Source organism: Corapipo altera, unplaced genomic scaffold (assembly GCF_003945725.1).
Source record: "Corapipo altera isolate COAL_440 unplaced genomic scaffold, ASM394572v1 308, whole genome shotgun sequence".
In the NCBI taxonomy this organism is placed as follows: domain Eukaryota; kingdom Metazoa; phylum Chordata; class Aves; order Passeriformes; family Pipridae; genus Corapipo; species Corapipo altera.
The window spans coordinates 5,398,883-5,426,642 of record NW_020884925.1 but is presented as its reverse complement, the minus strand read 5'-3'; the positions used below and the strand labels follow the sequence as shown (position 1 = coordinate 5,426,642).

General features: G+C 43.0%; 1 protein-coding gene across 1 annotated transcript in view; it reads right to left on the bottom strand.

The window, feature by feature from the left end:
* Positions 1-8,203, bottom strand: part of TRPM1 (transient receptor potential cation channel subfamily M member 1) — a 94,461-nt gene extending 86,258 nt beyond the window's left edge. The window contains exons 1-3 of the mRNA XM_027657835.1: positions 8,004-8,203; positions 2,183-2,234; positions 1,435-1,524 (exon numbers count right to left, since the gene is read on the bottom strand). The gene's annotated coding sequence lies outside the window, so the exon portion shown is untranslated. The remainder of the gene's footprint in view (positions 1-1,434; positions 1,525-2,182; positions 2,235-8,003) is intronic.
* Between the last annotated feature and the right edge of the window lie 19,557 nt (positions 8,204-27,760).

The following is a 27,760-nucleotide window of genomic DNA, read 5'->3' as shown; positions in this document are numbered from 1 at the left end:
TGACAGACCCATTACCCAGATCTCTGTCCAGAAGCAATTTTAGAATTCCCATCTTTACCAGCTCCTTCAGTTACAGATGCTCCATTTCTGCTAGGAACAGTCACCACAGTAATACATTCCAGCTGACCAACTCCTGTCACACAGATCTCCAGAGAGCTGAAAGATGATGGGGTTTTCTTAGCTACTTCTTAAACTTCAACAAATAACATTGATAAGTGGATACATGATGGGACAAGGACTTCTCTTTTTCCTCTTTCATAGTCAAGTCTAATAACTTTTTATAGTTGGGATCACATCAGTTAGCCATCTCTCTCTCCTGACTGCAAAATCTCAGAGGCACCAATAAAGACAAAAATTGGTCCAAAACACAAATGCTGGAGTTAAAGTAGCAAAGCAAGACAATCAAACACCACAATTCCAGCTGACCTTGCAGTAATAGGATCACATCAAGATTAGTCTATGTCATAGATTAAGCCCACTGAAGTAAACTAATCTTTCTGTAGTCACCTAAGACTGTATGTTTACTCACTAAGCTGGGAAAAACTCGCGGGTGTAAAAGGCATATTGCTGGAACAGACCATCTAGACTGCACCTACAGCAAGGTTTAGCACAATTATTGCTGCAACACTGACTTTAAGGTGCCTTCAGAAGGGAAAAGCTCTTTAAGCAGGTTTTTAAACCATATTGTGTGATTTATGAAAACTAAAAGACTCTCAGACTGCCACTTCACATTTAGGCAAACATTTGTCTGTCTATGCCCAGGAACTAAGCCACAGCTGAGGGCATTTTCATCCTCATAGGAAGCCCCTTTCTGGAGCATACATCACACTCCTCTAGAAAACATATTTACAGCCTGCACATCTTTAGGAGCTGTCCATTCTGCCATCTCAGTACAGGCTGCTCACAGCCATTTCTGCACGGTTCCTTTTCTCCTTCACCTCTGTTAATTAAAATGTATTCCAGGGTCTCAAGTTTGAGTCTCCATCAAAACATCAACATATGACTGAAAGAGGGAAACTGGGGGAATTAACACAGAAATAAACCATATTTTGGCAATGTTTCCTCACATGCCTTTGTTTTCCTACTCATGGAAACAATCACAACCCAATGCCCCCAGATAACATGACTATGAGTTGTATCTGGGAAAACTCTGTAACCCAGATGCTGAGCTGACATCAGATGCTGTCTTACCAAAGGCACAGTGTAAGTGCCACCAAAACCAGGCTGTGCAAACCTCTGGGGAGTCAGCACTGCAGAAGCACCAGCACAGTGAGTCCCTGCCTGCACTGCCTGTCTCTGTGTCACTGTCACACTGCTGTTGCTGAATTCACCAAGCTGGTCTAATTTGATACTCATTTTTTAAAGGAGCTCCTGCCCCAACAGAGAAAGTGCAAATTTAAAATGAGCAGGTCCACTTAGTGTTTGAAAACATACCTACACATACATCCAGTCAATATATTCCTGCTTATTAGCCCATTCAAAGCAGCTTTCCCCACTTGTCCTCAAAAATTTCATCTTCGTGTGCTACAGGACAAGAGAAGAGCAATGAAATGAAGAGCTTCAAGAAATATTTTATGAGTAGGTACAGTCTTGAGAGCAAATCTGTAAATAATGAATATAGGCCAAGACTAATTTGACAGAGGATGAAGAAAACTTCTTAACTATGAAAACAAATTCCAGTTAACCAAGTACTCTTTTGTGCTGTGCAATAGAACATGTTTCTGGTTTTTTTCCCCCTTGGCAACTACTTGAGCTTTCAGGGCCCAACCCTACACACCTTACAGGTGTGGAACTCTCCACATAAAATTTACTACAGCTCAGAAACAAAAGCAGTGAATATTTCAGAACTTAGGGGAGAGTTAAGCATAGATGGGCTTTATGCCAGCCCTCAGCAGTAGGCTGAATTCCACCTTTAATGAAGTCGATATGAACTAGGATTTTCCAGGATCTGCAGGATTAGGCCTAAATTAGAAAGCTGTTATATTGTTTCACTGCAACCAACTAATTCTCAGCATAGAGACACATTTCAATCAGAATTCTGACATGGGCTTTAGTGGGGAATAAGCAAATACAACAGCAATCAACCAAAAGGACAAAGTAAGGCAATTATGACATGTTTGTGTATCCGTGGTGTAAAGCCAGTAAATGGTTGCATTCAGCTCTGTGCATGTGCATTAATCACCTTTGGTTCTGCTGTCCAGTGTCCAGCTCAGCAGGGCCCATGCCTCGGCCTCCTGGAATCATTCCAAAAAAACTCCATTGCCATCACTAAGGGCTGGTGGGATGGCTTCTGTGACTGGAACTGTGAATGGAAGGAAGGCAGGCAGGGGGGTGTGTCAGTGCCCAGCTGGAGCACATGGAGCTCTGGGATGGATGGGGAGCCTGTGGGTCAGGATTAAAGGGAGGGCAGGGACAGGGGACATTACAGTGGGGTGTGCCACAGGGCCCCTGACCAGGAAGAGGAATGGACAGACAGGAGCAGCCTCATGTCCACAAGCCCTGGTCTTCATGGGGCACTTCAACCAGCCCCATACCTGTTGGAGGGACAACACAGCAGGGCATAAACAGTCCAGGTTCCTGGAATGCATTGATAACTCCCTTCTCCAAGTGACAGAGGAGCCAACAGGCAGATGTACAGTACCTTCTCACTACCCACTACTCCCACAAGGTTCTGCTAAAAGTGTTAGTATTAAAAAGAGAAAACATATTCAAGGCTATAATATTTTCACAGTCATTAACGGGATTATTATTCCCTAATAAAATTCAGGACTGTGAACACCAAAGACCTATTTTATGAGGACACATCTAGTTGTAACTATGAATGAAAAAGAAATCCCAAACAGAACAAGGAAGAAATATGGTGATATGGCAACTTGAACCACTGGTATTTTTAAAAAGAAAACTTGGTCTCAGCTTGATGCAAAAGGTTTCAAATTGAGTGTGATGGCAAGCAGTTTTAAGCGAGTCTGACAACTGGCTTGAATGGAAACAAGACTGAAAAGAACCATTTGTAGCTTTGAACACATCCGTATGTGATTACTCGTGATGATTCTATCCCTGACTGACTCCATTTGCAGACACTTTCCTTGACAATACATGACTCTTGCTTAGCTTAACCCACATTTTATCCAAGATGTCCTTGCAAGGTGGATTCTTGGAAGAACTATGTTTGCCCACAACTTACTTTTGCACTTTTAATTTCCAAACTCGAGTGTTCTGAACAAAGGGTGAAGGCACATGCTGATTCCATTCAGACAGATATTACTAGCAGAAATGGATAGCAAGTAAGATTTCTGCAGCAAAATGAACATGAAATTTCAAGGAGAAAGGCACTTTGAAGAGTTTACCATTGACGGTCCTGGAACTGGCAGCCAGGGCTGCAAAGAGACTGAGTTGTGTGTATTTACGACATGGTTCATAAATACCCAGCAAAAGAGTGAGTCCTCTCAAACAGAGATGACCATAAGACTGAGGTTTTCTTGCTGCCATTGAGCTCTCTTTGGAGTTGCTACATCCATATTCACTAGTTCTTCCTGGCTGCTGTGCACCGCCAGTCCCTGCAGGACTCCTAAGCTCAGGAACAGGGAGGTATTGGCAGCTTCTCACCTGAGACACTCAAGGCCCAGCTGGTGACTAAGTCACTGCCAGGCTCCATTTCAGCAGCCACATAATCAACACAGAGAGGAGGAAAGCTACTGTATTGCTCTAATTTAATTTTCTGTCATGAGTTCACTTCAGAGTGAGCATGACCATAACAGATTCCAGGGTGGGTGGTAAAGTGAGATGAACTGCAAACTTTCAGAGATCTACCCCTTTGCTTCAGGTCAAGGAGGACTGAAGAGAAAATCATGACAGTGTAACAAAAATAACATCAGTTAGACAAAATCACTTAATTTCAAGTCTTTGCCTTGCATCGTGTTAACAGCACCAGCCATTTTTCATTCATCACCTATTTCTTCTACTTTCTGTGTATCAGCAATGTTTTGTTCTACAAGTATAATAAGTACTAAAACCCCTGAACTTTGATGAAGCTAACAAGTACATAGCAAAACATATGTATGTACCTCTGTGCTTTTTCCTCAAGCATGCGTCAAACATCTAAAAATATACTTTCATTATTCATTTGGAAGAGAAGAAAAAGAATCCCTCTCTTCTTTTAAACACAAGAAAGAGACAGAAAATATTTGTTTCGATGACACAATCTAGGTATATAAAAATATTATTGTATAAACACAAAAGCTCAGATTTATACTACTTAGGATGAATCGAAGTTCAAGTATCAGAAGAGACACTGGAAAAGAAAAATCCATCTTGGGAGAAAAACACAGGCAGCTCTCATCTCACTGAAGGTAGAGTGAGCCTTTTTTAGCTTTCTGCTTTGCTAAAGACCTTTGACCCAAGCAAATGGCCACTCAAACAGTGGTAGAAAAGACGACCACATTTATTTTCTCAGCACCCAATCCGTTCATTTACCTTACTGTTCTCCTTAAAACAGAAAAATGAGAAGCACCTACCTTGTCAGACTTGAAGAAAGCACCATATCCTTGGGCTGTATGTTAGTTAAATGTAGGAAGATATTGTTCAGTGTAAAATCAAAGTATTCCCCATAGCCCTGAGCATGCAGAGGTTCTTTTAGCTCTGCTGGAGGATGTGCAAACGTCTACTCAGAGTATTACAAAAGGCTAATTCCTAATTCCCTTGAGTAAGCCTGCTTGCTGCTATGGACTACTACAGGCTTTATTCCTATTAGAGACTTACTGGTTGCCAAAGGTGACAGTGTTGTGTCACAGATAATCACGAAAGTGATATGGTAAAGGGTTTCTAATATTTGAGCTCTGAGTAAAAAGATCCAATTGTTAAGTCTGTAGCTGTTTAAGTCTAAAACCAAGCAGATAGTTATGTTTTACTTTTCCAGCATTGGCATAGTCACATACTCCTTCCATTCACAAGCCAAACTGTCACTTGAAGAATCCAAGTGAGCACTTTGGGGCAGGCTGGTACTACTGCCCAGATACCAGCAATGATGAGAAGTCAGAAAAAAGAGTGTTTGCATTCATTCTTAAATTTTGGGTGTAGGCCACTTAATCTTTTCTAACCATGTAAATTAGAGCCAGGCTGGTTACCAAACAAGAGAACAAATCCTAGGAGGGGTTAACACCTGAAATTCCATCTACAGCAGGAACAAGAACAGTGGTACTGACTGGAGACATATTGTTTGATGTACTCTGCTACTCTGAAAAGACACAGATACCTGGCAACCTAGCTGTAATCATAATGAAACTCCCTTTAAATAGCTGAAAATATCATTATTCAGTTAGGCATTCTCCAAGGCATATGTGAACATAAGGATGAATTTAATGAAATTTCTGCATCACAACTTGCTTGTGTTTCTGTAAGGGAAGCTTTGTATTTTATTTATCAAAAACCTAAATGAGGCAATTTTGATTTAGTAGACTTATACAATCCTGGAGCGTGTTGTTTGAACAAATTATATTGTGGCATTTAGCTTCAGGTAACACAAAGCAATCTTTCCAGGACAGAGTGCCAGAAAAGAAGCTGCCTTGCAAAGAAACCTTTCTTTTTTATCTATTAATTTGTAAGGAAAAAAGAAAAATATTAATTTAATGGGCAGATGAGTTTCCAAAGAGGTGACAAGACAACTGTAGGAGAAGTTCTCAAAGTCCAAGTGTAGCCACTGAGTTCCTGGCTGAAATGCACAGTATAGCTCACTTGTATAGCTGAAATTACTCTGTGGTCTGCTACTTTTGAAACAATGCTTTAGTTTCCATAACTAGGAAACCATTTTAAATGAATCCACTTTGTAATTCTCAGCCTCGAATAAACTACTTTCAGAATCCTGTTTTCTGCCCAGTAGCACATGCCATGTAAAAGCAGTATTATACAGATTTGTGCTCTGTTGTAAATGTACTGGTTTCAGTAGTTTTTCATGGTCTAAAACAACTAGAAAGGTCACAATTAATGCAACCACAAACAAACCTTTAATTATTCTTTACATTTTTTGAGTCCTGGAGATTGATGTTCCCGTGTGGTTTCTCCCTGCCTCGGTGACACACACGGAGTCCTTCTGTTTTAGGCAGTTTCCTGGGTTTTACCCCTTTCCCGTGAGTCCGGCCAGGCTTCCCTGCCCCATTCCCACCAGGACCCGGCAGATGGCGAGCGCGGGCCGCGGGCACGGTGTGGGCAGGGATGGGGAAGGGAGGGAAGGGGGCTCTGGACATCCTTCTTTGGGAACTGGGAAGGGAGGGAAGGGGGCTCTGTGCATCGTTTTCTCTTTTCATGGCTAATGTCCCAGGGGTATGGATTTCCTACTTAAGTCTGTACCAGTCCCATATGTCCCTAAGCTGCCCAAACATGGACCTATCTTCACCTACAAGGAAGGTGAAGTGACACATTTCATTTAGGTCAATCTGGCAGCAACTCAAAAAGACAAAGAAACAGATCAGAACACATCTTGCTCATATGCCAGAACAAGACTCAAGAAGGACATGAATATGGGAGAGAGAAGAGGATTAATAACCTGAATTTCCAGGGGATCCTGATCATTCTATTACAGGATGTGACAGTGCTTCCAACAGCGAATATGTTCTCTGGAAGTTTTAGTTCTTTGGCTGTATCCTCAGCTACAGTAATCCTTGTCTTAGGATGCTGGATAACAGTGCAGTATCTCTCAAACACACTGGTAATTTCTAATTTGGTCTTCCTCAGATTCTTTATTAAGGATCAAAAACCAAAAAAAATTCTTGGAGCACTGGCCTCTAAAGTGAGTCTCTGAAAACAGGAGCTACCAGCAGGCAGAAACATTATTTCCCTTTACCCAACTAAAGTAAAGTTGAGACTGTGTAATAGGCTCAATCAGACAACATGACCACAAAAATGTATTTTTGTCTCCCTATACAGAACTGACTACAGCCCTGATCTTCACACTGTTGATCTTGCTGCCCACTCAGCCCTGTTGGGGGTCGCACAGCGACTGCCCAAGAGCATCAGAGAGGTTGGAGGGTCACCAGCCTCACATGTGGCTCACACACCAACATCACCTGCCTCTATGGCCAAAGGCACGTTCTGACACATAGTTACTTCTCACAGACACAGATCATGAAAGAAACTCCTGCTGATATTTCTTCAAATTCATTTTTAGGCAATTTAATGTTTTGAGAATTTCATTTTTAATACAATCAGTGTTATCAGTTGATGAAGGAAATTCTGCACTCACTGAAATGGAAGTAATGTAATCATGATCAGTGGAGACAGGTTGGGGATACTGATCTATGTGAACTACGTGCTCTTAGGCTGTCAGCAACGCAGAAGTAATTGATGTACCAAAATCTAGACAGTAATAAATAAATAAACCAGATAAATATTATTAAGAATAAACTACTGTTACAACAAAGCTACATGTTACAGGACCAAAACAAGAATTCTGGCTAAGAACTCACTGCCCCTCTAAGGGGCTCTGAAACAAAGGAAACTGCTGAAGCCAGACTAACACTATTAGCAGACTCTTCTTAGAAAATCAGACTTACAGCTGGTAATAGGAGACCTTTAAAGCTATTATTATTATTATATTAACTTCTGGAGAAGACATAAGGAGGTTTACAGCTGCCATAAAAGATGATTGCTTCACTGCTATTGTAAGCACTATCAAACTCAGGCATCAGTAATGCTGAACTAGAACTAATCTAAAAAATACAAGATTTTGACTGAGGCTCTGCACTTAACTAGTTGAATTAAAAACCTAAAAACCAAAACCAACAAAACAAAATAAACAAATGAGAAAAGAGAGAGAGAGATTGGTTAGTGTTCACAGACTCAGAGAATGCCCAGCCACTGCTCAGAATGCTGCACAAAAATGCAGTTCAGCAGGTTATGATACCCAGGCCCTCAGACTCCCAGACCATTTGCGAATTCCCAGCAAGGCTTTCAGAATGTTCCAGTTCTCATCCTGGCCCATCAACCTCCTCCCAGCTATTCCTCCTCCTTACCAGAAGGGAAGCAGTCTCCACTCTGTCGGGTGATTCCTAAGCCAAAGCCATCTCTGTGAGCAAACCTTCCTACCTCCAAAAGCCAGGTGTACCTCTCAGGCAGCCAGCCCACACGCCTCTGCTGCTCAGGGCTTTTAATCTTAAGCTTGATTAGGGGAGAAGAATGTTTAAGTCACTGTCTTCCTCCTGTGCTGTGAGCAGACCCTGTGTGGTTTCTTGGTGTTCCAGGCAGAAGGGAGCCAGAGCACACCGTGTCCATAACACCTCCTCTGTGGCCATGGCTGGCAGATACACTGGCACAGAGCCACCATCTTCTCTAAAAGGGTCCAAGGAACAATCAGACAAAGGAAAACAAATTATTTCCTTCCGAAAAGGGTCTTCCTAAGGACAGCTTCCACTTGCCTATGCTTTTATGTTGGTTGCCAACATGGTAGTGAGGAACCACACATGAAAGGGAAGCTAACCTCACAGTCACACAGTCAACTGTGTGACATCTGTTGAAAACGGCAGGGGGTGAGGATTCTGAGATGCCTTGAAGGGTTTGGGGGGGCATTTTTTATAAGCTCTGGGAGTCAATGTCCTAAAACTGAACTTGAACAGTGTGGGTCCCACTGCAGTGAGGCAGGAGGCCACCTAAAATGGCTGGCACCAGAAACAAGGACACATCAATGCCTTGTTTGCTTCCCTTCCTCCCCAGAGGATCCCTTCCAGTCCCCTGTGTGCCATTGCTGCAGAGCAGCCTTCCCTCCCAGCCCGAGCACAGTTCAGTGGCACAGGTAAGTTGTGTCTGGGGTGTATGATGTGATGCTTCTCCTCCCCTCCTCTAGGAGACAGCTCATGGTTGAGCTCAATAGCAGTTGTGTAAAGCAGAGAGGAAAAAATAGCTCTGCCTCCTCCACATTAATTAGCTTTCAAATCTCTGCACTGTATCTCTTTGGACAACTTTGGAGGTCTTAATCTATGTTAGGAACTAATTAAAGTTATGAGGAAGGATTCTCAGCCATACCTTGGCACATTTACCCAAGGAAAAGGGGCATGAGAAGCCTGAAGTCAGGTAAAGCACGGTACACTGGTGGCTTCTGAGCACCCAGTGCCAGCTCAGTTCTGCAGGGCCAGCACATGAGATGCTGTCTCTGTACTGTAAATCCTCCTGGCTGCTGAAGATGTCTAGATTCACAGAAATGGAAAAGTAACTTAAGTCATTGTCCCCCTTGCTGGTTGTGGGTCTTGTGCTCTGCTTCTTACTTAAACAAAGAGAAAGAAAACCCTGGCAGTTGGATTCCCAAGCTGACACATTTTTTCAACAGTGCTAAACAGAAGCTGCTGCAATAAAAAGGTTTTACTGTGACTATTACTAGAATTACTAATATTAGAACAAGAGAAAAAAGCATCCTCATTTGAAGTGGTTAGACTCATTGTTCTATGATTTCAGTTACACAACTAGCTAACTGATGATTTCAGCCATCAGATGTGCCTGAAATGGGGTATTATGAATGCTGGCAGGCCCACTGACACAGAGGAAACAGACTTCTGCACCTTTTTGTATATGGTTTGTAATCCAGAAACGAACAGATGACTGTGTACAAAGTCTGGTTCTCCTGATCTCACACTGATGTCAGCTCCAAAACCAACATTTCCTTCATTTAAATTCCTTGAACACGGGCCTACTTTCCATGTTTGTATTCAGAACCAAAAAAAAACGGAATAAACATAGAAAGACTGGACAGCAAGTGTTGTGCAGCTCCAGATCTTTGTTCCTACTGGGATAGGTGGGGTTTTGTACTTTAATTGTGCTGTTAATCTTACATGAGCCACTGCCTCACCTCTTTCCTGCCTTATACTATACCAACAGGCATGTGGGGGGGGACCATGTGTGTTGTAAAAAGAAACTTGAGGAGTCCCTGCAGAGATACCAATGTAGCTGGGGATGTTTCTAATCTTGATTTTGAATGAAAATACACAGGAAGAAAAATAGATAATACTAATGAATCCCAGAAAATCCAAATGGGGAACTAAACGAAAGTACTCCAGCTAATCTCTGGAGTGCTGGCACTCCCCAGCTATTTGATAGCCAAGGCAGAATAAATAATCAGCCAATTTTTTTATACATTAATCTCCTGGGAGGGGGAAGCAGGAAGGGAATGTAAGTTGTCTTGGTGGAATGTTGTCAGATGAGAATTAAAATTCCAGTCTTTACTGAGGCCTCTGCTGGAATGTGCGTAACCCTGGGTACATTCCCCTCATGCACATACACACTTTGTGTTTTATTTTTCCGTGGCATGCTGCTTAAAGGCTCACAGCTGCATTCTTACTCAGTTTCTCAGTAATCTGGGTACATAAACACAGTGACACCCAAAGCTGCTCTCCTCCTCCCCCTGGTGCCTTGGCTGAAAGAGAAGCCTTTTCTCCCAGGAGTGAGACACATCTGAAAGTCCATGCTGGGAGTAGGAAAAAACTAATGTATAGGGTCATCCTGAGGCTTAGTCTGCTGCCTCCACCAAAAGCTTCTCACTCTACCAAAGATGGTTTAGCAAATCTGCAGTAGTCAGCAGTGGGACAGTGGGAGGCCCAACAGAGCTCTGATTTCCCTTTCGTACAATTAGAATCTGGTTTATGTGCTAAACTACACTGTTAATATTATCACCTAGCACCCTGTTGATTGCAGTTGTTACCCAAAGCACTTACCTTCCACAAACATAGGCTGTTCTTTCCAGGGACAGGAGAGGGGGAGAAGAGGGGAGATTCAATTTTTCTTGCCATGGCAATTTCCCAGAAAATGCCTGAACCCACAGATAAGGAAGGTCCGTAGAAGGGACAAACATATCCCTTCACAAGAGGACAGTTCATAACAGAATGATATAAATGTTTTTCCTAATACCAAATAAACAAACTACACTACAGCTTATTGCAGGCAACTACTCAATAAATCATAAACCCACACTGTGCCACAATGAAGTCAGATGCCAATTACTTTGTCTTTTTTACAGTCCCTTCCACTAAAGTCAAAGGCAAATTTCTAAAGCAAGTATAAATGGACACTCGGAGCTGGATTTGTTAGAGTATTTTTTTTTTCAGTAGATGCCTTACAATGCAGACAATACTTGGAAAAATATCACTGTATACCTTAATACCATTTGCTTTGCTGAGGATGAGTGAGATATACAAATGTGAAAATCCCACTAAATATTACCTGAATTTCTAGGAGCTTAAATAGCTTTGAAGAAATGCATTCCTGCATGAAATTCCCCCTGTGTTGGGGCCAGAAGAGGATTTTGCCACCTCCATTGAGAGCTAAGGTACACTGAGGCCTTGTGATGTCACAAGCAAGGAATCTCATCCTGATCACACTCTTTGAAGTTGTATGTGCCATGTTCTAAATTAGTATTAAAATTCTGATCACAGACTACAACTCCCATATGGGAGAGGAGTGTAACAGATCCCAGTACAGAGCCAGCCTGTGCATGAACAGCAGCTCCCCACAGACTGGCAAACACTGTGCTCCTGGAAGCCCCACGGTACCAAAGGAGATTCCTCCTGTGTGGGAACTTTCCAGACACTTGAAGCACTGTCCAGTTACCAAGGGCTGGCGACACAGAGTCCTGTCCATGTGCCTTATCACTGCCTGGAATGAGTTAGTCACTAACTGCAGTTTCTGTTGGACTCACTGAGGACAATTAGGCCAACAGTCGGGTTTAAATTTTAACTCATAGGTACTAAACAGTGCTTTTCTAAGAGTAGTTCAAGTACACTTCAAATTCCACAAGAAAATCTTTATTTTCCATGGCAGAAGAGCTTCTCAGTTCATACAGCACTGAGCATATTGAAGGAAGCACTGTGCTACAGCTGACTGCCACCAAATAATCTCCAGATCAATCAATGAATTCCATGAGACAGACACTGACAGAGTCAGTTTTCTATGGATCTGTATGTTATGGCCTCACTGAAGCACAGCTCAGGACACAGTCTCCCTGTCACACAATTGTTTGTCTCTTCCATCCTATGATGCTGTTTAGCCCAGTTTCAGACACTGCTTTGCTGTTACAGCCAGACAAAGTCAGCCAGGGAACTCCACAGCAGTGAGACAAACAGTAAGGTTGCATTAGGTCTCCCTGATTTAGGAACCTAGGCTAAAAATACTTCTATCCTCTGCACAGCTATTGTTAAACTACTCTACTGTTGGGAAAGACCAGAATGAGAAAATTCTTAGCATTCTGAGTATGTCTGCTCTCACTTTCTGAACACAGAAGTCAGTGCAAATTCTTTTCTGGGGGCCAAATTCCAGTCAGCCTAGGAAAATATAGGATTCCCCAGACTAACACTGCCTAGTTAGCAGAACACTGTCTGAGTCACAGGCCTATCCATGTATTTGAAAAGTTAATATTTAATGGTTCTGACCTCAGTTACCAGGACAGCCTGTGTGGAGACAACCAACTTGCTTCATTGGAAGACACGGTGGATTGGTGAGCCTTTTGTGTTCACAAAATCCACCCAGCTTCCATTTGGCTATGTTTCCATTCAGACCTTGAAAAGAGAAGTCAGAAAGAGGATAAGCTTTAAAGTGTTAAAAATAACATATTGTCCAAGACATGTCCACTTACAAAGCCAGTACTGCTACTAAGTTACTTTAGACTTGGGTAAAATCATATTACTTTTCAATCATTTTTCCTTGTTAAATGAGGCAATAGTATATATCATTCTTTCTTGCAGTTTATTTTCCAAAGACTATTTGTTATCTATAGAATTTTGAACATGCAATGGCCAGAGTGAATGGAACACTATTATATCTTCAAGAGCAGAAAGATGAGCATATTTGACAGGTAATTTGAAGTGCATATGGGCAGATATTTTCTAGTCCACATATTCACTTCCACTGGGTGTTTTGTTTTTTTTCTTAAGTGTCTCAACGAAACTACTTACATTTTTCTTGAACAAATCTGATTTTTAAAAGCCATTTGTTCACAAAACTGTCCATATCTAATTACTGTCTCAGATATACCAAAACAAAAAACATCCCATGGCATGAAGCTAACCTTTCTAAACTTGTACAAAAAGCTTTAAAAAAAATTATGAGAAAAATCTATTTATTCTTTCCCTTATGTCTCTCACCCGTGTAAAACAAGTTAAATACTGACAGACACTGTTAAAACATATCTCTTCCTTCCGTGGTACTATATATGTTTGAAAAGGAGTCTGAGACCTTTAGTTATCTCCAGGGTGGAATTAAAAGTGAAAGGATATATGGCCCATTTTACCATTAGTCAAGAAATTCTGACCTCTTATTACTTTTTCCCAGCTATAATCTTCTCTTTATTTTGTTTTTTTTTCATTAGATATGCTCCAGCTATGACTCTGATGAACTTTTGTAGTCCCTAAAGTTTCTAGATTGCAAACTTCAAATGCAACTCATTATGAAGAGTAAATATTTGCAGTGAAATGTGCACTCAAAGTTTGATCAACACAAATGAACTTTCATCTGTACTCCTATCAAATTCAGTGGGACCACTTGACTAAGGACTTACCAGCACAGCACAGAAACATCTGAGCAATGATGTCTTTAGATCACCTGCTGTACAAGGAGTGGAACTCAGATAAGTGACATCTAAAGTATTTCTCATAGTAGGCAAAATAAGAATTGATCAAACAGTCCAAAAGCAAACCCTATAAAATGAGTCCAAGGGCAAAAAAGTGAGAGTGTAAGCTGCTGAAAGTGAGTTCTGAAAGTACCAGAAAATTGCTGTCCTTTGAAGAGTTCCAATTTGGTTTAGTGTTTCCTCTGTTAGTCCAATGATCACTTCTATTCAGTGTTTTGGCGTGACAGTAGGATGACCTGAGTGGTCATCACTGAGTGGACCCATGCAGAGTTGCCCACACTAAGAGGTCAGTCTCCAAGAGAAGCTCTGTCACCACAAAGAGCTAGGCAGTCCAAGTCTAACAATGTAGCCCTCAATTTATTTGGTTCAGCTGAGTTCAATTTGTCAACTAATCAAAGAAAAGATGACACCCCAGAACATATACAAACAAGGTTACCCTTGAATGACTTACTAATTTAGCCTGTCCACTTCAGAAAGTATGGGTCACTCATCCCTCTCGCTATTGTCAAACAACACCAGTCTTTTTGTTTTGTCTCAGAACTGTGCAACTTTTCTCCTGTGTATGGTTCTGCCATACACACAACCTTGCATTTATTGAGATGGCTTTTGCCTAGGGTTATTTAACATGTTGTGACAGAAGCCCAGCAAATCCAATAGGAATTTACTAGCAGACACTTTTGAAGAATAACATGGTGCCACAGTCTCAAGAGGTTCATAAAGTACTTGTGGAGCAAATCAACCCTCCAAAGAGCAAAGGGCAAAAGCATTACAAATGCACACTTGAGACTCCTGTCCTAATGCTGCAGTTCAAAGTGCTGAGGGTGTTCCTGCACTTAAGAGATTACTTTTGCTCTCTTCACCCCCAAGGTAAACTCTCTCTGTCACTGGCAGATATGTTATATATTAAAGGAGGTGATAACAAAGGGGCTGGGAAGGAACACAACATTTGTCCTGAGAAGGGAGCAAATCCCCTAATACCCAGGAAAGCTATAAAATGAATGTCTCAGCTCCTCCCAGCCCACTCAAACTCAGTGACTCATGCTCATTTGCTTTAACGCAGCTTTGCTGGCAGAGGCACTAAAGCCACTGGCCTTGTTTTCCATGTCCAGCACACTCGGGCAGCTGCTGATCAGGGAGACACCACTGCTGCTAAAGGTGGCTGGGTGGCAGAGGGTAGGTCATGGTGCTCCAGGGTACAGCAGGGGGAACCTGTTCCACAAAAGGTGAAAACCTGCTACTTTTCAGATGAGGACTGTGGGAGAAGTGCAAAATTCAAAGCATCAGATGTGGACCTGCTCTCCCCATCTCCTCTACTACTGACAGGGCATTGCTGATAGGTTTATCCTTAGTTACAAACCGTGGCAATACATAAACAACTTAGTTTGTTGCCACACTCCAGTGGACTTGTAGTGACTTAATGTCATTTTAAATGACTAGCAGGAGTATTTTTCTTTATATTGAAATAAAAAGCAGATGGAAACTAAGGTTCCGAGGTGCATGTTAACTACTGAAGTATTTTGGGGGTTTTTGTTTGTAATGTGCAGCAACATACTGCAGTAATTTTGAAGGAGGTAAAAAAAAAAAAAAAAAAAAAGATGCACATTCCCTTCCTCCACAGTGTCTTTTTCCAGCTAGGTTCACACAGGATACCGAAGCAGATGGCTCTAATCCAGTATGGCAATTCCAATTTCTCATTCAGCACACCCTCTTTTTGTCTTTGATTACAGGGGATATACAAATACGTTATGCTGTTACACAGCCTCTGCAGTGAGACACAGGCTCCTCACTGCTTTTACAAAGTACGGTTTGTGTGCAGTAAATGACACCCTCGTGCGAAAGGAAAGCGTTCCATCCCTTTCTCCACAGACCGAAGCGTGGGCGGACTGCTCAGGGAACACACGTCGGCGCTTTTCGTGCATGTTTCCCATTTACCAGAACGAAGGGAAAAATCCAGCCTTTGAAGCTAGAGCAGGTGGAGATTCCAGTGCCAAATCCCCGGGAGGAAGAAACACGGGGGAAGGGAGGAAGGCGGTGTTGCGCCCTCAGGAGAGCAGAGACGGCTCGGACGCCTCCCCATCCCATCCCATCCCATCCCATCCCATCCCATCCCATCCCATCCCGTCCCAGAGCAGCGCTGCCCGCTCCCCGGGGACCGCACGAGTGTTGGGGCTGCTCCTGCCCCCGGGGAGGGGCGCGAGGCCCGTCCCTGCACTGAAGAGATGACTTTTGTCTCTTCCCCCCAGGCCCCCCCAGGTACCCCCTCCCTGCAGGGGCAGCCCCGCCGTGTGTCACAGGAGGCGGGACCGGGAAGGAGCGCGGGGGGATCCGGGCGGGGGGATCCGGGCGGGGGGATCCGGGCGGGGGGATCCGGGCGGGGGGATCCGGGCGGGGGGATCCGGGCGGGGGGAGGGCCCGTCCCTGCTCCGCCCAGCGCCGGGAATAGCGCGGGCGGGCGGGGACACTCGAGGACACTCGGGGACACTCGAGGACACTCGGGGACACTCGAGGACACTCGAGGACACTCGGGGACACTCGAGGACACCGCGGCCGCCGCTTAAACGGGAAGCGCCGCCGGGGCTCGTGTTCGCCGCCCCGGCCCCTCGGGGGGCTCCCCCTGCCCCGGACCCCCGGGCCCCCTGTCTGGTGGCTCCAGCGGTGCATTCCAGGCAATCTCTGACGCCGAGCCCAGCAAACAAGGATATGCCGGATTCTCCTTTATTTCTAGCAGGAAGACGTGTAAAAAGGAACGTATCTGAAGACCGAGAAGCAAACGCTTCTGAGGTTTAACCTTTTCCATACCAGTACTTCTGCCCAAACTCGCCTAGTGCTGAGTCTGACCAATAGAATATCACTTGCACTGAGGTACAAACATCAGCAGTGGAAATTTCCACTTCACTGGGTGTCCATTTGGTCAGGAAGAAAGTGGCTGAAGAGGAGAGTTTGCCTCTCTCGTGCCATCCTCACTGTAATTTAGAAGGTTGGGATAATCCAAAGACCTTCAAACCCTTAAGTGTTCAAGGCTCTCAATTTCTGCTAAGACCATTACCCAGGACATTACCCTGTATTTTCTGAATGCAAAACACATGCTGTAACCACAGTAAAAACCTCACCAGACATGGCTTTGATCTTATCAGCCACTACCTGCACAGCAGCAAGGATCCATAATGTACATCTCTAAATTGGCAGCTCAGCACCAACTTTGCCAAAGGGGCACTGAGAGGAGGAAACCATATTCTGTGAAAGGGACTACTGGGTTCTACTTAGCTGTGCCCTCTCTTACCAGGAAACTACACTGATTGCTCATTTCCACCTCTCCCTCACTCTCTACAAGCCACAAGAACTTGGTGCACTGTATTCAATCGTTAGGGCTTAAACAGGAATTCTTTGCTTGGCACTCTGCCTGGCTGAATTAAGTCAACCTTGAACTTTGCAAGATGACTAAATTTATAACGAAGTCAGCAACATCTGTGTTTCCCTAAGTCCTCCCTTCGTGGCCTGGACACAGCATTTTGACACAAGCTGCTGACTACTACCCTTCTTCCTACTTATTCAAGCCCAATAGTGTGTAGAAGCCAAAATGGGAACAGAATGAATTCAAATGTGCCCACTAGCTGGAAATCTGGCCCTTGCATCAGGAGCTACTTAGCAGGATTATTGTTAATTTTCTGAGAAATTAAGTTAATCACAACAGCAATAAAATCTCCTGCACTCTCACTTAACTTGTCTGTATTAATTATGGTACCTTTTACTCCATTTTCTTGCTGCTATCACCATGCTTCTCACAGACAGAAATCTAAACTGGCCTTTTCTGACCCAGCTGAAAGCAACAGACCCAACTCTGTGTCAACAGCTTTTTTCTGTATCTCCACCTATTTTGTCACACAGGGCCAAAATGGGTTTGGGATTATTTCTCACATTGGAATTTATCCTGCAGGAAGAAAAGAAACATTCCCATATATGTTTAAATCACACTATCTTTTGTGTTTCTGTGTTTTACTGTATGACCTCACCAAGCACTTACGGTAAAAATACACACAGAGACACATTCCACAACCTCTACTATAACTGTTGCCATCTCCACAGGCTTTTAAGTGTTCAGCTGACCAACTATACTGCATGGTGGCACAATCACATGAGATTTACCAACACCATGACTTTTTTTTTTCTTTTTTTTTACAATAGTTGAACTAAAAGCTGTTGTTCTGGCAGATTCCTCACTGGCTATTGCCCTTCACAGAATCTAATACATTGTAACCTGTTTTCATTATGTCCCTAGATACCATCTTGGGTGGATTTTATACACCAAATTCCCCTTTCTACAGATCAAACTCTTCACCCAGCAAGAGTTAAGGCACGCTTTAGAGTTACAGAAGCAAACATGATGTTTCACCCTGTACCTGCCACAATTACCTTGTGGCAGACAATATATTTTGGTAAGCTTAATTACTTAATGGGATTTTCTGCCAAGTTATGGAATATTTAGTCAACCAGACCTGGAACAAATATCCTTGATTTTCCAATTTTCTATGCCATATAGCCAGATACACCAGAGCTGGAATACTCTGTTTTCAGGTTTTGAATGAATGTGTATCTTTGCACCAGTGGAGAGTGAAACCCCAAGGGGTCGTGACAGTGGAATACAGGAGCTTGTCTATATAACCCTTTACAAACAAAATGAGAATTACAGTGGGGTCTGTCTGGAGTAACACACATTTATTTTTAAAGTATCCAAAACTGTTGTTTTTCTTGTAAAAAACAGCTTGTTCTGGCCAACATTCTTTGAGAGGTCTGTGCCAAGTTATGAACAATGCTTCATCAACACATAGCATTGTGCAAAGCATGTAAACATATGCCATAAAGGTTATGCTGTTATTCTTTCCAGCCACAGATCACCCTTGTTTTCTTAAGGATGTTTCATGAGGAACATCTAATTCAATTAATAGGATTCTTTTGGCTTTGAAATTATTTGGAATTTTGTACACACTTTTCAGAGGCATCACCAAAGTTTAATCTCCAGCATGCATGCTGAAAATAATGCACCACAGTTCCCAGTGTGGAAACTTCCAACACCTGAATTACACTTCATGGTGAACACAGCAGGGAATGGACAGACTACTGTGACAGGAAGCCTAAAGCAAGTAAAAGCCAAAACAACCTACTTGGCCCAAACAAATTCAGAGATAAACTAACCTCTCTAGTTTGGGATAACATGGCATTTTGATTACTAAACTTATTTAGTCATGTGTGTATGAACGAGTAACAGTAACAGAAAAAAAGAGGGGAAAAATCTTTAAAGGAGAAGGAAAACAAAAGCGAAAAGGACTACATTCTGTGGATCAGGAGGTGGAGTGGGACCAAAGGAGGACTGGGACAGTACTGAGACAGGAGATCCCATGGTAGTTTTTGCATGGCTGCTGGTCACCAGTTGCCACCACACAGCACCAGACTTCTCAGCTGGCTGGGTCTGATGTGACCTGTTTGGATTACAGCCATAGCTGGGCCCTGTGTACAGGGGAGTGGGTCATCTTTCTGTCAGCAGTGGGGAGGATCATTCCTCACAGGACAGTTAACACTCCTTGTTGTCCCATTCCAAAATAGGTGGTTGTGCCTGGCATCTCCACATTCATGGCTCCAGCCAAGCCTCAGCAAGGCAGAGGTAATGCCTGTATGTCTGGATATGGTCCAGGCCAGACCTTAGGGGTGCTCTGGGGTACTCTGGGAGGTCACAGACACAGTTTGCTTTAGGATCCAGACTACTCTGTGGAACCCACGTACTGCTGGAAACAGCTGCTCCTCTTGTCAACAGCAGGAGTTGCCCATACAGAGCAAGGGGTGTAGCTGGGCCCTCACCACCCTGCAGGTAAGGGAGCCCTGAACAGCCTCCTCCCTGGCCCACACGGATGGCACTCTTGGCGAGATTGTTACAGCAAGAAGTTTTGGAGACTCCTCTGGGAAACTGCCCATGCAGACCATTGAACCATGAACTGTGCATTTATTCACCTGATTACCTGGACTCCCTGCAGTCCATCTGCTGTAGTGCCAAGTTATTTCAAGGAATATCTACTGACTCACCATAGCTAAACAACGAAAAATGATGGGATTGAAAAGACAAAGGTCAGAACATATGCTTAACAAAAATGAGCAGTCTTCCTTCCTGTCACCTTGACATCAATGCAAATGTTGCAGAGACAGAGCAGGAGCTTCACAGCATTGAATCTTCCTCCCTACACTTTTGCAAGACAGAAAGCATTGCACTTTTAGAATCTTCCATCACCTTTTCTCCAGCTCAACTATAGCTTGTATTCCTGATGATGCTTTGATTCCATAGGAATCTCTGTGAATGTCATGTATTTGAGGAAGGTAGGATTCTACTCTCTGGATCTGACCAATTCTCACACCATTTTGTTCTTGTGAGCCTTGGGATGCACAAAAAGACAAGACACGCATTATTCTTCTTTATTGCAAAAGTTATTTTCATTTCTTAAATTCATGGCTTTGCATATGGAGAAAGTCAACATATCGTGCTTTCCTTGCTCACGGTGGCCCTTCTCCAAGACTGACACCATCAACAGGTGCCCAAGGTAACAGTTGCAATCTATTTAACTGTGTGACATTTTTCAGAATGTGCCAAAAGCAAATCTCACAAATTGATATGTGACACACAAAACCACAGCTTAAGTGCTAAAGAAGGAATCTTAGTTCAAGCAATGTTTACTGAGAATCCAGATTTGTCTTTGTCTGGCCATTCCGACAATTTACAGTAACACACTCAAGCATTAATTGCAAATAGCAAGGGGTTGAATAAGAGCAGGCAAAAGAAAAATAACCCCCAAACCCCTGTTATCCAGCATGACTTATGGTGGGGCTTTGAGTCTTCCTCAATTTACAACTTCCACAGATTTGAGAGTACAGAAAGGAGCACACAAGTTACACTAGCTATGAGGAAAACATACAAGTATATCCTCAAAGACAAAGCAGGGTGAATACATCAAGTTTCATGCCTGTAAGAAGGAGGTAACAGGGCAAAAATTTAACTAAGAGAATGACAGTATTCTTCAAGATGAACTCCAAATTACAAGATAGGAGAGGGGGTGTTATGATTGGCAAGAGGCATTCAGCAATTCTGCAACAATAAGAACATTTTTGAACAAAGAGGCAATAATAAAGTTAATAGGAACAGTGGAAGAAAACTTTGAATGGGAGGTCAACAGAAAAAAAACAACCTGAAAAAGATGAGATAATTTAGTGAGAAAAAAGACAAGATATATGTGTCTCTGTGTGTATATATACATAAATAAATGAGCTACATGAGCTGTTTGGAGTCTGCAAAATCAATAGGAAACGGCTGACATTGAACTAAAATCTAGCAAGAGAATTTAAAATTCCTTATAGAATAAAGGAATGTGCACAATATTCTTTGCTCTCCAGCTTTTTGATCTCTATAAATACCAGTCTGTACTGCAGTAACACCACATTCAAATGTCTCTGTGCCTAACAAGGATCAGTCCTTATTTTGGCACAGGATTATGTGGCAGCATGGGCAGAAGTGCTAGTGTTACTGAGTTGTTGTAGGTGAGGCTGCAGAGGTCGGGATGGAAAACCTAACATTTGCATAATGTCCTTTAGTTTAGACTGTGCAGTTTTGGGTCAGCTAAGCACTGGCTTGACAGACCATCTCAGGTCCAGCTGGAAGCCGTGAAAGCTTTGTACTTGATGGATGCCTCCAACTCGGCATCCAAAATAAAAAGTGCAAAAAGACTGAAAAGTTTTGAAATAGTTGAGATGAATGGCTTGCCAAAGGCCACACAGGAGGTCTGGCACCCACTGGCTTTACTGCCACCTTCCTCAGAAAAGCAGACATGGCAGCTGTTATTGCAGTGGGACTTCACTCATCTCAGTGGCACATTTCCTAGACTGAAGTAACATCATGGACAAGATATGTCTATAAGCAAAATTACAGGCTTTTTCAAATTTTTCTTAAGGAAATAATTTTGACCATTCTGAAAACATTATCCATGAGGCACGCTGCTGAATGCAAGAGTTTAGAAGCTTTTAACTTCTGCAGTTAACTTCTGCTAGTCTTCCAATTTCAAGGTAATTTAAAGTGGAAATTGAACGTCTAAGGCCAGAATTGCAGCTTCACTGCTGTTCTGACAGCACTGTCGCAGCTGTCACCCCATGCAGGAGGGGTGGCTGCTCTTCCCTGAACTACCCCAAAGCAGCAAGGGGTACTGCAGAGCCTGCAGCGAGGGTGGGCACAACAAAGACTCCAGCAAATACCACTCGGAATGGGAACACTTACCCTGATGGAAGTAGCTGGCCAGAATAACTCTCAAACACATCTCTTGCTGGATTAACACTGCCTGGCTAAACAGGCATGGGCTAGGGAGGAATCACTGTTTGCAACACGCCAACATAATTCACAATTGTGCCTCCAAAACTAAAATCTCAAAGAAAAGTAAAACATCACTTGGAGTTATTGTAAACACTAGGAAGACATTTTTGCAATGAACGCTAAATTCCAGCTCCCAAAGATGAGATATGTCATTAGGATTCTGCATAGCAGAGGTTTAGCCACTAGAGAGCTATCGAGTTGTTAAATTTAAAACAGAATTGGATTGTTTTGCATGCAACTTTTTGTTTCCAGCCTTGTACCTTTTTGTTTCCTTACCTTGTAAGTCTGACTTAAGTCTTACTAAATACCTCTCCAGCCTTGTTTGGGACTTGGGACAAAGTGAATCAAGGAGAAATAGAAGGCAACATGAGTTCAAGCAGTTTAGTTCATAGGAATCCCTGGGGGGTCTGTAGCACAAAACATATTTAAGAGATCCAAGGCCTGAAAATTGTTTACTTTTGCATGCATAGGGACATTGCACAGACTGATACTGTGAAGGGAAAATAATTCCCAAAACAAGTCAAAACCTGTACATGTCCTATGAGGAAAACACTTCAGAGCTGTAGGCAAACCCTGAATCATAGGCATTAACCCAAGTTCCGTGTTTTGCTGAGGAATTAGTGCAGGCAGAGCTCAGACAGACACAGTATGACATCCTTACTAAATACTTCTTCATCAGTTCATATTACAGCTGCTGACAAACAAATGCATAATGCTTAAGTAATGTTTCTGCATGTCCTGTGCAACGGAACCCTTGCAGGAGTGTGGAGATTAACAACATATTTTTTTGTGATACGCTGTTTCTTTCCCACAAACTCAGCATCCCACAGGGGTTAAATGGTACAGTAACAGAGTTAAAATAGATGCAGGAAAGAACATAAGCCTTAAAAATAGATGAGGAATCCAGGAGGCAAAGATACAGGAAGAGGTCTTTGAGACAGGCTGCAACAAGCCTATGAGGGGCATTGAAAAAACCCAAAACTTGAAATCCTTTGCCTTGTTTAAGTCAATGTGGATTTTGCCATTGCTGTTTTACTGAGGCAGCACTTCATGCAGAGAGAGAAAACTTGGATTTGATCATCAAGTGAATGAAAAGCCAGTGTAGTGTGAGACAGTGACAGATACAAACATTTCACTGTTTATGTGGAGTGCAGAGTGTGGTGGCCCTTGAAAGACAGAGCTTGGCTTCCAGTCTGCCTTTACGCAAGCAAGTCTGATAGCTGTGACATGGAAGTAATACAACGAGATCTGCTTTTGTTCTGCGGGGATATGACACACTGCCCTCCTCCCAGCCTTGTGCTTTGAAGGAAAAGCAAGGCTGGAAGAAGCCTCACTGGGTTTAGAGCTATGAAAGTTATTCATTTACAAATCTTTAGGCTCAATCCAACAGTGACTGTTTAAGGCAGTGCAATTCATGTTTAGACACAAAGAACAACAAGAGTAACTACACAGTTGAGTTTGTATACATTTGGCAGTGAAATTCTTCAGGTTCTTTAACTGAACTTAAAAAAACAAGTGTAAGCAGTAGGTACTGCAGCAGCAGTTCCTCAAACACGTATTTGCGTGTGTTGACAGTTCTGAAAGGAAGGCTGTCGAGCAGCTGTGCTGGGAAATGAACATTGCCTAAGCCTGAAGAGTAACCACAGGAACAGAAAAACAAGTCTTACTGCAGCTACTGTCACCCTCCCACTGCACTGCTCTCTGACCACTTAAATAAAAAGGTTGAAAGTCACCTGAGGATCCAGTTGGTGTTTGAATAACTTTCTTAGAGCTATATAAGGTTCGCAGCTCAAAAGTCTAGTAACCACTTCCACCCCTCTAGAAAGCCTGGCTACTAGCAAAACAAAATATGCTGTCACCCAAAAACTTTCTACCAGGTGTATTTACAAGTTTGGCTCCGCAAGCTTAGCCACGATCTTGGCTGATGGGGACGTTAGGGACAATGTCACTTATCCCCAAGCGAAGGAGTAACTTTTGGACAATTTGGGCAAGGAAGGAGGGGAGGAAATCTATTGAAAGAGATAGTTTTGGTCCACATGACCCCATCTGTGTCAAGTACTTACGACATACACATGCAAGAGGCTGAATTAGACGCCGCTGCTGCCCAGCCCCCTTCTTGAGCGGAGCTGCATCCAACCTTGTGAGCTACTTTACTCTTTCAAGAAGCAGTTAGTTCAGCCTACTCTCCATTACAGTGACAGACACAAACTCCTACCTCCACACTCACTAAAGAGCTTCTTGTGCTCTGCACTTACAGCCACGAAGGGATCGCTGTCCATTTTACACTCTGATATTGAGTCGCCTGCACTAGAAAGTTAGGCTAACCCAGTAAGTCTCAAAATATGGGTATGATCTCTTCAGAGCCAAGCAGAAACAACTGCTTACTCTAATATTTGGATTCATGAGCCTGGTAGACACAAACACCTGGCCCAAAATGGACAGCAGCTGGAATCTCTTTGGAAAACTCTGATGAAGATCATGGAATTTCAAAATGTTTTCTCAGAGAAAAAGGAAGTGAAAACATGTCATGGGTTGAGCAGTTCTTCTTTCATTTGTGCCTCTATATTGCAGATTATGGAGAAGAATCACCCCCCAAATACTACTACAGTTTAAATCCCGTGCACCTTCCAGGCAAGAAAGAGTCCATGAACATGGCATCCCTCCGAAGTCTTCAGGGGTCAGATTCACTAAAATCACCGTTGTATTGTAGCATCTGGAACAGAAGAAACAAGTGTCTATAGTGGGAAATAAAGTTTGTCAAGTATAGCGTTCTGTACTCTCCACTCCTGAAACCAGCAGCAGCCCCACACCGACCATCCAGCCTTTACCAAGAGATTTCCACTGCATAGAGCTCATGCAAACATGAGATGGGAGCACCATGAGGGCAACCAACAGCACACCCCCACAGTTCAGCACAACAGCCATTGTCCAGGGGGAGCATGATCCTACAGAACGAGACTGGCTTGTGGGACAAAGAGAAATGTGAAAAACCCCCTGTACTCTACGTTCACATTTCAGCCCAGAGTAAAACTGAAGCAAATGGCAGGAATTCTATGTTTGCTATGAGGCATGAAGCCAGAGCTGAAAGAAATGCCTCTATTCAGTGTCTTAGCTTTAGAACCCAGAAGTAGACAATGGGTTTGGTGTACAATTTCATTGCACTGAGTCAGAAGTTGGGGGGATGTACAGACTAGTACTGATGGAGAAGCGCTGCTGGGATGAGGATGAACTGTAGCACCATCACTGCTGATCCATGAGAAACAAAGAGACCTGGCAGAGATTGAAAAGCACCCCTTCTCAAGCCGTGGATACCACTTACCTCAAACAGCCTGGAATGCCTGCTACAGTTCTCCAATGCCAGCATTAGACTAAACTGCATGGAGAAGTAAACTCAGGGCAAACACATTACAAAGCTCTTTGATGGGCTTTGGGGCAGGGCTGGGGGTGGCCAAAGGATATTTCCTTACTTTAAGGCCTTGGCAAGTACAGCCAGGCTCGGCTGCAGCTGTGACTGGCTACTTTATTCCCCTGTTTCTGTAGACACTGGCCTCCCTCCAGGTACCCATGGGGCTTTTTAAGCAGCTTGTGCTTTCCAGCAATGCCCCTCCTATGCCTCCAGCAGCCATCACAGGGCTCGGAACAGCACACTACCAGGCCACTTGCTGCCCTGCCTGTCACAGCACTGCCAGAGAGCATTTTGGTTCATCAAAATGCCAGGACTTGGGCCAAAGTTTTCAGTTGTTCCTTAAACAAACCCTCAGCTTCAGCTATCACACCCCCAAGCATGCAGATGCCATGAAAGATAACACTCCTTAAAGCTGGGGTTTGCAGCACCTGTAGGTTATATTTATTCTCCAGTAATGCGAAAACATCTACCTCTAACATCAGCACTCCTTGGAAGAACCAGCAGACAACTGGCAATAATGGATGTCCACTGCACCATTTAATCTACCTGCTAGTTACTGAAGTCATCCTACTATTTCTTTCCATGGATGAGTGTCCTTAAACCCAGATACAAATAGTCATGTATAACCCAGAGTTTCCTTGAGATGCTGTTGCTATAGTCTTGCTGAGCAGCATTATACAAGAGTATTTCACATAACATTTCAAAATTTCCTAGATTTGTTCTTTGGGTGGAAATAGGAGACAGGGGAGAAAATGCTAATACTTGATAGAATTAATTTTGTGTGACACAAAGTCAGAGCCATGCATCTGAACATCTGATTCAATTACAAACTTGAAACCAAGAATCTGAAACATATCTTGCTTATTTGACACCTGTCATTAGGTATTTACCTCTAGTGACATTTGCCACCTACCGCTATCCACTCAGGGGACAGAAGGAAAAAGGATGGACAATATACTTTGCAAATACTGCAATATTCAAATAATAATCTCCAGAATTCCTCACTTTGTGTGCTATTTCCTGCTCCTTATCTCTCACCTTTGCTCTCTAACATGTGGCCTCAGTTCTTCATTTCCCTTTTATTTCACTCCTTTAAGCTCCTTCAGCCCGAGGGCCCTTCACTGAACAGTAACCTGGCAAACTGGCACCCACCCTGACCACCATGGTTGCCCCTTCTCCCAGGGAAGCCTGTCTCAGATGACAAAAGCAACACTCTTTCATGATCAACTGGCCTGCAGTGCATTGCCAAAGCTGCTGTATTGGTGACTGACAGCCCCTCTTGCAGTGTCTCATCCTCCTTTCTCTTCTCACTGCATATGCTGCTTGTCAGATACTGATAAGGATTTCTTATTCTCCCTTGTAGCATGAGAAACAAAATGCATCACAGCCTGTAGGGAGGAAGTTGATCAGAGATCACAGTTCTTGGTTTTATTGTTTCTTTTAAGTCTATGAATCCTAGAAAGAATGTGTAAGAATTAAAATCATCCCCTGTCTATTAGCCTAGAATAGAATCTATTTCTGAAAATAATTGACAACTTGAGGGTTCAATCTCAGTGGAAGTCTCAAAGCTATTTTACTATAAACATATTTTACACAATGACAGCGATCTCTTAAAAGTACATTTCTTCACCCTGTGAAGAAATTAAAAGCATTCAGAACTACATTCAGATGAAGAAGTGTAGCGGTCTTACCTCTACTACTTGTGTCATTTGTTTTAGTCTGTATTTACTGCCACAGGTACTTTTACACATTCAACAGATTGCAAAAGATCAACCAGGACCCCAGACTCTAAGGCTCTGCATTAAAACATATCTTATTGCAGGAGCAAGGGCTAAACTGGCTGTCACTGTTGAATTTTAATTTCTAGCAAACATATTCAAAACCAGCTCAAGACTACACAGCAATCCACATGATTTAGTAGAGGAATGAAGCAAGCTTCTACCTAAAGATGGCAAGTTTTGCCCCCCATCACTCACTTCTTTATTAATTTCAACATTTTAATGTTTGGTTCCTAAAATACTTTGGGGAGAGGTGTCATGGTAACAAGCACAACAGATGATTTCCCCTCCTGCTGCCCTGAGAAATGGTCATTTTCCCCTCACTGACACAACTACCAGCTAAATTAGGTAATGGGCAACTTCCAGAAGGTTGATAAAAATCAAAGACATTTGTCCAGCCTTTCCTAGCCCCTGACTCACCCTCACCTCTCACTGCTGATAAGCCAAGCACCAGACACTCTGGCTCCTCTCTTAGCCAAGAGCCCTGCTCTGGAGGCAACAAGCCTTCTTCCACCCCAGCACTCACACAACCAACCTTATTCTCTTGCCTCAATGGAAAACTAAACCTCTTCCTCCTCCTCCTCCAT